Source organism: Arachis hypogaea, chromosome 19, assembly GCF_003086295.3.
Source record: "Arachis hypogaea cultivar Tifrunner chromosome 19, arahy.Tifrunner.gnm2.J5K5, whole genome shotgun sequence".
Lineage (NCBI taxonomy): Eukaryota > Viridiplantae > Streptophyta > Magnoliopsida > Fabales > Fabaceae > Arachis > Arachis hypogaea.
In genome coordinates, this window is record NC_092054.1 from 37,135,907 (window position 1) to 37,146,890 (window position 10,984).

Sequence of the window (10,984 nt, forward strand, 5' to 3'; positions counted from 1 at the left end):
GGAAAGTGCATCCCTTGAGGGATTAGTGGTTATGGAAAAATAAAAAAAGCAATGCTTTTTCCACACCAAACTTAAAATGTTTGCTCGTCCTCGAGCAAAAGAAGGAGGAAAGGAGGAGATGGAGATGTGTGGTGGGTTCTGCCGAGGGTGGAGGAAGTGTGTATGAAAAGGTGTGGCAGGTGGGGTCAAGGACTTATCATCCCTGCTCTATTGAGGCGTGCAAAAATGCCCTTAGTGTGCAATCCTAGCGTTTAACGCCAGACTGCTGCTTGTTTCTGGCATTAAACGCCAGTTTTTCTCCCTTTCTTGGCGTAAAACGCCAACTTGATGCTCTGTTCTGGCGTTAAACGCTAGTCTAGTGCTTGTTTCTGGCGTTTAACGCCAGCTTGATGCTTCTTTCTGGCGTTAAACGCCAGTCTGATGCTTCTTACTGGCGTTTAAACGCCAGTAAGCTCTTCCTCCAGGGTGAGCTATTTTTAATGCTATTTTTCATTCTGTTTTTTATTTTTTAGTTGTTTTTGTGACTTCACATGATCATTGACCTAAAGAAAACATAAAATAGCAATGGAAAATAAATAGATATAATTAAATAACATTGGGTTGCCTCCCAACAAGCGCTTCTTTAATATCAATAGCTTGACAGTGAGCTCTCATGGAGCCTCACAGATAATCAGAGCAGGGTTGGGGTCTCTCAACACCAAACTTAGAGTTTGAATGTGGGGGTTTTATTTGACTCTGTATTGAGTGAAGCTTTTCATGCTTCCTCTCCATGGTTACAGAAGGAGAACCTTGAGTCTTATAGTTTGCAATATCTGCAAACCACAGAGCTTCCTGAATAGCAAACAATTACTCATCCGGAAAGGTTTTAGAGATCTCAGTAGGAGGAAGGGATGCTCCTACTACTGGTTCTATCCTGGACAAGTGATCTGCTACTTGATTCTCTGTCCTTTTTCTGTCTCTTATATCTATATCAAACTCTTGCAGAAGCAACACCCATCTTATGAGCCTGGGCTTTGAATCCTGCTTTGTGAGTAGATATTTAAGAGCAGCATGGTCAGTGTACACAATCACTTTTGATCCTACTAAGTATGATCTAAACTTGTCAATGGCATAAACCACTGCAAGCAGCTCTTTTTCTGTGGTTGTGTAATTTTTTTGGGCATCATTTAAAACACGGCTAGCATAATAAATGACATGCAGAAGCTTGTTATGCCTCTGTCCCAATACTACACCAATGGCATGGTCACTGGCATCACACATTAGTTCCAAAGGTAATGTCCAATCTGGTGCAGAAATAACTGGTGTTGTGACCAGCTTAGCTTTCAGAGCTTCAAACACCTGCAAACACTCTGTGTCAAACACAAATGGCGTGTCAGTAGCTAGCAGATTGCTCAGAGGTTTTGCGATTTTTGAAAAATCTTTTATAAACCTCCTATAGAATCCTGCATGCCCTAGAAAGCTTCTGATTACCTTAACATTGGTGGGTGGTGGTAATTTTTCAATTACCTCTACCTTAGCCTGATCCACCTCTATTCCCTTGTTCGAAATTTTATGCCCAAGGACAATTCCTTCAGTCACAATAAAGTGACATTTTTTCCAATTTAAAACCAGGTTAGTATCTTGGCATCTTTTCAGAACAAGTGCTAGATGGTTAAGACAGGAGCTAAATGAGTCTCCAAATACTGAGAAGTCATCCATGAAGACTTCCAGAAATTTCTCTACCATATCAGAGAAGATAGAGAGCATGTACTTCTGAAAGGTTGCAGGCGCATTGCACAGATGATGAGCGGATAATTTATACGCTTTTTGACATTATTTTTAGTATGTTTTTAGTAGGATCTAGTTACTTTTAGGGATGTTTTCATTAGTTTTTATGTTAAATTCACATTTCTGGACTTTACTATGAGTTTGTGTGTTTTTCTATTATTTCAGGTATTTTCTGGCTGAAATTGAGGGACTTGAGCAGAAATCAGATTCAGAGGTTGAAGAAGGACTGCTGATGCTGCTGGATTCTGACCTCCCTGCACTCAAAGTGGATTTTCTAGAGCTACAGAACTCGAAATGGCGCGCTTCCAATTGCGTTGGAAAGTAGACATCCAGGGCTTTCCAAAAATATATAATAGTTCATACTTTGGCCAAGAATAGACAACATAAACTGGCGTTCAACGCTAGCTTTCTGCCCAAATCTGGCGTCCAGCGCCAGAAAAGGAGCCAAAACCAGAGTTGAACGCCCAAACTGGCACAAAAGCTGGCGTTCAACTCCAAGAAGGACCTCTACACATGCAACACTCAAGCTCAGCCCAAGCACACACCAAGTGGGACCCGGAAGTGGATTTATGCATCAATTACTTACTTCTGTATACCCTAGTAGCTAGTTTATTATAAATAGGACCTTTTACTATTGTATTAGGTATCTTTGATCAGTTGTATGCTATCTTAGATCACGTTTGAGGGCTGGCCTCTTGGCCATGCCTGGACTTTTACTTATGTATTTTTAACGGTAGAGTTTCTACACTCCATAGATTAAGGTGTGGAGCTCTGCTGTTCCTCAAAGATTAATGCAAAGTACTACTGTTTTCTATTCAATTCATCTTGTTTTGCTTCTAAGATACCCATTCGTACTTCAATCTGAATGTGATGAACGTGACAATCATCACCATTCCCTATGAACGCATGCTTGACAACCACTTCCGTTCTACCTTTGACTGAATGAGTATCTCTTAGATCTCTTAATCAGAATCTTCGTGGTGTAAGCTAGAATGATGGCGGCATTCAAGAGAATCCGGAAAGTCTAAACCTTGTCTGTGGTATTCCGAGTAGGATTCAATGAATGAATGACTGTGACGAGCTCCAAACTCGCGATTGCGGGGCGTTAGTGACAGACGCAAAAGGATAGTAAATCCTATTCCAGCATGATCGAGAACCGACAGATGAATAGCCGTGCCGTGACAGGGTGCGTTGATCATTTTCACTAAGAGGATAAGATGAAGCCATTGACAAGGGTGATGCCTCCAGACGATTAGCCGTGCCGTGATAGGGCATTTGGATCATTTTCCCGAGAGAAGACCGAAAGTAGCCGTTGACAATGGTGATGTATCACATAAAGCCAGCCATGGAAAGGAGTAAGACTGACTGGATGAAGATAGCAGGAAAGCAGAGGTTCAGAGGAACGAAAAGCATCTCCATTCGCTTATCTGAAATTCCTACCAATGATTTACATAAGTACCTCTATCCCTATTCTATTATTTATTTTCGAAAACCCATTACTGTTTTATATCCGCCTGACTGAGACTTACAAGGTGACCATAGCTTGCTCCATACCAACAATCTCCGTGGGATTCGACCCTTACTCAAGTAAGGTATTACTTGGACGACCCAGTGCACTTGCTGGTTAGTTATGCAAAGTTGTGAAGATATGTTTAGACCATGGTCCTGTGCATCCGTTTTTGGTGCCATTGCTAGGGAATCAATTTCGAACAACAATTCACAACCTTAGTAGCAATTTCGCATACCAAGTTTTTGGCGCCGTTGCCGGGGATTGTTTGAGTATGGACAACTGACGGTTCATCCTGTTTCTCAGATTAGGTAATTTTATTTTTGTTTTCTTTTAAAAAAAATTTCAAAAATATTTCAAAATTTTCTCACCTGTTTTCGAAAAAATTTTAGATTCAAAATTTTTAAGAATGAATTCTAGTGTTTCATGAAGCATGTGAAGCCTGGCTGGCTGTAAAGCCATGTCTAAATTCTTTTGGACTGAGGCTTCCAGCCATCAGCTGTTATACGACTGTAGGGTATGTCAGGCATGTCATGTCTGAATTACATGCTAAAGCTTGGCTGGCCATTGGCCATGTCTAGTGTTTTGGACCGGAGCTTTCATTGAAAGCTTGGCTGGCTAGTGAGCCATGTCTAATTTCTAGACTGAAGCTTTAAATTAAGAATGCGAGATTCCTGGAATTCATATTAAAAATTTTGGAATCCTTATTTTTCTTTCTTTCTAAATAATTTTCGAAAAATATAAAATAAAAATCCAAAAAAAAATTAGAAAATCATAAAAATCAAAAAATATTTTGTGTTTTTTGTTTGAGTCATGAGTCATGTTATAAGTTTGGTGTCATTTGCATGTGCATCTTGCATTTTTCGAAAAATTTCATGCATTCATAGTGTTCTTCATGATCTTCAAGTTGTTCTTGGTAAGTCTTCTTGTTTGATCTTTGCATTTGCATGTTTTGTGTCTTTTCTTGTTTTTCATATGCATTCTTGAATTCTTAGTGTCTAAGCATTAAAGAATTCTAAGTTTGGTGTCTTGCATGTTTTCCTTGCATTAAAAATTTTTCAAAAATATGTTCTTGATGTTCATCATGACATTCAAAGTGTTCTTGTGTTCATCTTGACATTCATAGCATTCTTGCATGCATCACATGTTTTGATCTAAAATTCTCATGCATTGCATCATTTTTCTTGTTTTTCCCTCTCATCATTAAAAAATTCAAAAATAAAAAAAAAATATCTTCCCCTTTTTCTCTTAAAATTTCGAAAATTTGGATTGACTTTTTCAAAAAATTTTAAAATTTGGTTGTTTTTATGAGTCAAATCAAATTTTCAATTTAAAAATCTCATCTTTTTCAAAATCTTTTTCAAAAATCAATTCTTTTTCAAATTACTTAGTTATTTTTGAAAATTCCAAAAATGTTTTTCATAAAATATTTTTCTTATTTTTATATCAAATTTTCGAAAATAACAATAACAATTAATGTTTTGATTCAAAAATTTCAAGTTTGTTACTTCCTTGTTAAGAAAGATTCAAACTTTAAGTTCTAGAATCATATCTTGTGATTTCTTGTGAATCAAGTCATTAATTGTGATTAAAAATCAAATCTTTTTCAAAACTAATTTTTATCATATCTTTTCAAAAATATCTTCTTATCTTATCTTTTTCAAAAATTTTTTTTTTTCAAAATATCTTTTCTAACTTCCTAACTTCTTATCTTTTCAAAATTTGTTTCAACTAACTAACTAACTTTTTTGTTTGCTTCTTACCTTTTTCAAAACTACCTAACTAACTCTCTCTCTCTAATTTTCGAAAATATTTTCCCTCTTTTTCAAAAATTTCTTTTTAATTAACTAATTATTTTTATTTTTGATTTCAAAATTTTTCGAAAATTACTAACCTTTTTCAAAAACTATTTTCGAAAATCACTAACCCTTTTTCAAAAATTATTTTCAAAAATTCTCCCTCTCCCATCTTATTCTATTTATTTATTCATCTACTAACATCTCATCTCACATATCTACCCTCCTCACAGTTGTGTTTCTTCCATTACATTACATTCTTTATCTCCCTCTTTTCTTCCACTCACAAAGGGATCCCTATACTGTGGTATAAAGGAACTCTATTATTATTATTTTTTCTGTGCCCTCTTCTTTGTCATATGAGCAGGAGCAAGGACAAGAATATTCTTGTGGAAGCAGATCCGGAACCTGAAAGGACCCTGAAGAGAAAATTAAGAGAAGCTAAATTACAACAATCCAGAGAGAACCTTTCAGAAATTTTCGAACAAGAAGAGGAGATGGCAGCCGAAAATAATAATAATGCAAGGAGGATGCTTGGTAACTTTACTGCACCAAATTCCAATTTACATGGAAGAAGCATCTCTATTCCTGCCATTAGAGCAAACAACTTTGAGCTGAAACCTCAATTAGTTTCTCTGATGCAGCAGAACTGCAATTTCCATGGACTTCCATCTGAAGATCCTTTTCAGTTCTTAACTGAGTTCTTGCAGATATGTGATACTGTTAAGACTAATGGAGTAGATCCTGAAGTCTACAGGCTCATGCTTTTCCCTTTTGCTGTAAGAGACAGAGCTAGACTGTGGTTGGATTCTCAACCCAAGGATAGCCTGAACTCTTGGGATAAGCTGGTCAAGGCTTTCTTAGCCAAGTTCTTTCCTCCTCAAAATCAGAGCAAGCTTAGAGTGGATGTTCAAACCTTCAGACAGAAAGAAGGTGAATCCCTCTATGAAGCTTGGGAGAGATACAAAGGACTGACCAAAAAGTGTCCTTCTGACATGCGTTCAGAATGGATCATCCTGGATATATTCTATGATGGTCTGTCTGAGTTATCTAAGATGTCATTGGATACCTCTGCAGGTGGATCCATTCACCTGAAGAAAACGCCTGCAGAAGCTCAAGAACTCATTGACATGGTTGCAAATAACCAGTTCATGTACACTTTTGAAAGGAATCCTATGAATAATGGGACGCCTATGAAGAAGGGAGTTCTTGAGATTGATACTCTGAATGCCATATTGGCTCAGAACAAAATATTGACTCAACAAGTCAATATGATTTCTCAGAGTCTGAATGGAATGCAAGCTGCATCCAACAGTACTCAAGAGGCTTCTTATGAAGAAGAAGCTTATGATCCTGAGAACCCTGCAATAGCAGAGGTGAATTACTTAGGTGAACCTTATGGAAACACCTATAACTCATCATGGAGAAATCATCCAAATTTCTCATGGAAGGATCAAAAGCCTCAACAAGGCTTTAATAATGGTAGAAGAAACAGGTTTAACAATAATAAACCTTTTCCATCATCCACTCAGCAACAGACAGAGAACTCCGAACAAAATACTTCTAATTTAACAAACTTAGTCTCTGATCTATCTAAGGCCACTGTAAGTTTCATGAATGAAACAAGATCTTCCATTAGAAATCTGGAAGCACAAGTGGGCCAGCTGAGTAAAAGGATCACTGAAATCCCTCCTAGTACTCTCCCAAGCAATATAGAAGAGAATCCAAAAGGAGAGTGCAAGGCCATTGACATAAGCACCATGGCTGAACCTAAAGAAGGAGAGGAGGACGTGAATCCCAAGGAGGAAGACCTCCTGGGACGTCCAGTGATCAATAAGGAGCTTCCCTCTGAGGAACCAAAGGACTCTGAGGCTCATCTAGAGACCATAGAGATTCCATTGAACCTCCTTATGCCCTTCATGAGCTCTGATGAGTATTCCTCTTCTGAAGAGAATGAGGATGTTACTGAAGAGTAAACTGCCAAGTTTCTTGGTGCAATCATGAAGCTGAATGCCAAATTATTTGGCATTGATACTTGGGAAGTTGAACCTCCCTTGTTCATCAATGAACTAAGTGATCTGTATCAACTGACATTGCCTCAGAAGAGACAGGATCCTGGAAAGTTCATAATACCCTGTACCATAGGCACCATGATCTTTAAGGCTCTGTGTGACCTTGGTTCAGGAATAAACCTCATGCCTCTCTCTGTAATAGAGAAACTGGGAATCTATGGGGTGCAAGCTGCTAAAATCTCATTAGAGATGGCAGACAATTCAAGAAAACAGGCATATGGACAAGTAGAGGACGTGTTAGTAAAGGTTGAAGGCCTTTACATTCCTGCTGATTTTATAGTCCTGGATACTGGAAAGGAAGAGGATGAATCCATCATCCTAGGAAGACCTTTCCTAGCCACAGCAAGAGATGTGATTGATGTGGACAGAGGAGAATTGATCCTTCAATTAAATGAGGACAACCTTGTGTTTACAACTCAAGGATCTCTCTGCATCCATGGAGAGGAAGCAGAAGAAGCTTCTCTCAAAGCAGAGTCAAACAAAGCCCCCACAGTCAAAATCTAAGTTTGGTGTTGGGAGGCCACAACCAAACTATAAGTTTGGTGTTGGAGAGTTTCAACAATGCTCTGAACATCTGTGAGGCTCCATGAGAGCCCACTGTCAAGCTATTGACATTAAAGAAGTGCTTGTTGGGAGGCAACCCAATTTCTATTTATCTAACTATATTTTTCTTGGTTATATGTCTTTATAGGTTCATGATCATGTGGAGTCACAAAATAAATATAAAAATTGAAAACGGAATTAAAAACAGCAGAAGAAAAATCACACCCTGGAGGAGCATCTGCCTGGCGTTCAACGCCAGAACAGAGCATGGTTCTTGCACTGAACGCCCAAAATGGGCAGCATCCTGGCGCTGAACGCCCAGAACAAGCATGGTTCTGGCGTTCAACGCCAGAAATGGCTAGTAAATGGGCGTTGAACGCCCAAAATGGGCACCAACCTGGCGCTGAACACCCAGAGTTGTGTACAAGGGCATTTTACATGCCTAATTGGTGCAGGGATGCAAATCCTTGACACCCCAGGATCTGTGGACCCCACAGGATCCCCACCTACCTCCACTCACTTCTTCTCACCACTCTCTTTCACACAACCCCATAAACACTCTTCCCCAAAAAACCCTTCACCAATCACCTCAATCTCTCTTCCCTATCACCTCTTCACCACTCACATCCATCCACTCTTCCCCATAAACCTACCTCATAAACTCCACCTACCTTCAAAATTCAAAACCAATTTCCCACCCAAACCCACCAATATGGCCGAAACCTTTCCCTCCTCCCTTCCCTATATAAAGCCCTCCATTCTTCATCAAATTCACACAACACACCCCTCTACACCCTTCTTGGCCGAAACAATTCCCACTCTCCCTCTCCTCAATTTCTTCTTCTTCTTCATCTATTCTTTCTTTTATTGCTCGAGGGCGAGCAAAATTCTAAGTTTGGTGTGGTAAAAGCATAAGCTTTTTGTTTTTCCATTACCATTGATGGCACCTAAGACCGGAGAATCCTCTAGAAAGGGGAAAGGGAAGACAAAAGCTTCCACATCCGAGTCATGGGAGATGGAAAGATTCATCTCCAAAGCCCATCAAGACCACTTCTATGATGTTGTGGCCAAGAAGAAGGTGATCCCTGAGGTCCCTTTCAAACTCAAAAGAAATGAGTATCCGGAGATCCGACATGAAATTCAAAGAAGAGGTTGGGAAGTTCTAACAAATCCCATCCAACAAGTCGGCATCCTAATGGTTCAAGAGTTCTATGCTAATGCATGGATCACCAAGAACCATGATCAAAGTAAGAACCCGGATCCAAAGAACTATGTTACAATGGTTCGGGGGAAATACTTGGAGTTTAGTCCGGAAAATGTGAGGTTGGCGTTCAACTTGCCAAACATGGAAGAGAACGCACGCCCCTACACAAGGAGAGTCAACTTTGATCAAAGGTTGGACCAAGTCCTTATGGACATATGTGTAGAAGGAGCTCAATGGAAGATTGACTCCAAAGGCAAGCCGGTTCAACTAAGAAGATTGGACCTCAAGCCTGTAGCTAGAGGATGGTTGGAGTTCATTCAATGCTCAATCATTCCCACTAGCAACCGGTCTGAAGTTACTATAGACCGGGCCATCATGATCCATAGCATCATGATTGGAGAAGAGGTGGAAGTTCATGAGATTATACCTCAAGAACTCTACAAGGTGGCTGACAAGTCCTCCACTATGGCAAGGTTAGCCTTTCCTCACCTCATTTGCCACCTATGCAATTCGGCTGGGATTGACATAGAGGGAGATATCCTCATCAAAGAGGACAAGCCCATCACTAAGAAAAAGATGGATCAAGCAAGAGAGCCCATTCATGGAGCTCAAGAGGCGTATGAAGCTCATCACCATGAGATCCCAGAGATGCCTCAAATGCACTCTCCTCCACAAAACTATTGGGAGCAAATCAACACCTCCCTAGGAGAATTGAGTTCCAATATGGGACAACTAAGGGTGGAATATCAAGAGCACTCCATCATGCTTCATGAAATAAGAGAAGATCAAAAAGCAATGAGGGAGGAGCAACAAAGACAAGGAAGAGACATAGAAGAGCTCAAGGACATCATTGGTTCCTCAAGAAGGAAACGCCACCATCACTAAGGTGGATTCATTCCTTGTTCTTATTTCTTCTGTTTTTCGTTTTCTATGTTATGTGCTTATCTATGTTTGTGTCTTCATTACATGATCATTAGTAGTAGTAACTATGTCTTAAAGTTATGAATGTCCTATGAATCCATCACCTCTCTTAAATGAAAAATGTTTTAATTCAAAAGAACAAGAAGTACATGAGTTTCGAATTTATCCTTGAACTTAGTTTAATTATATTGATGTGGTGACAATGCTTCTTATTTTCTGAATGAATGCTTGAACAGTGCATATGTCTTTTGAAGTTGTTGTTTAAGAATGTTAAATATGTTGGCTCTTGAAAGAATGATGACTAGGAGACATGTTATTTGATAATCTGAAAAATCATAAAAATGATTCTTGAAGCAAGAAAAAGCAGCAAAGAACAAAGCTTGCAGAAAAAAAAATATAGGCAAAAAAATAGAAAGAAAAAAAAAGAAAAAGAAAAAGCAAGCAGAAAAAGTCAATAACCCTTAAAACCAAAAGGCAAGGGTAATAAAAAGGATCCCAAGGCTTTGAGCATCAGTGGATAGGAGGGCCTAAAGGAATAAAATCCTGGTCTAAGCGGCTAAACCAAGCTGTCCCTAACCATGTGCTTGTGGCGTGTAGGTGTCAAATGAAAACTTGAGACTGAGCGGTTAAAGTCAAGGTCCAAAGCAAAAAAAAAGAGTGTGCTTAAGAACCCTGGACACCTCTAATTGGGGACTTTAGCAAAGCTGAGTCACAATCTGAAAAGGTTCACCCAATTATGTGTCTATGGCATTTATGTATCCGGTGGTAATACTGGAAAACAAAGTGCTTAGGGCCACGGCCAAGACTCATAAAATAGCTGTGTTCAAGAATCATCATACTGAACTAGGAGAATCAATAACACTATCTGAACTCTGAGTTCCTACAGATGCCAATCATTCTGAACCTCAATGGATAGAGTGAGATGCCAAAACTATTCAAGAGGCAAAAAGCTATAAGTCCCGCTCATTTGATTGGAGCTATGTTTCATTGATAGTTTGGAATTTATAGTATATTCTCTTCTTTTTATCCTATTTTGATTTTCAGTTGCTTGGGGACAAGCAACAATTTAAGTTTGGTGTTGTGATGAGCGGATAATTTATACGCTTTTTGACATTATTTTTAGTATGTTTTTAGTAGGATCTAGTTACTTTTAGGGATGTTTTCATTAGTTTTT

At 39.0% G+C, this 10,984-nt stretch overlaps 1 non-coding gene across 1 annotated transcript; it reads right to left on the reverse strand.

Moving 5' to 3' along the window:
- Window positions 1-5,963: 5,963 nt before the first annotated feature.
- Window positions 5,964-6,067, reverse strand: LOC112780167 (small nucleolar RNA R71). The gene has a single exon (XR_003191021.1). It is a non-coding gene; the product is annotated as a small nucleolar RNA R71 (small nucleolar RNA).
- Between the last annotated feature and the right edge of the window lie 4,917 nt (window positions 6,068-10,984).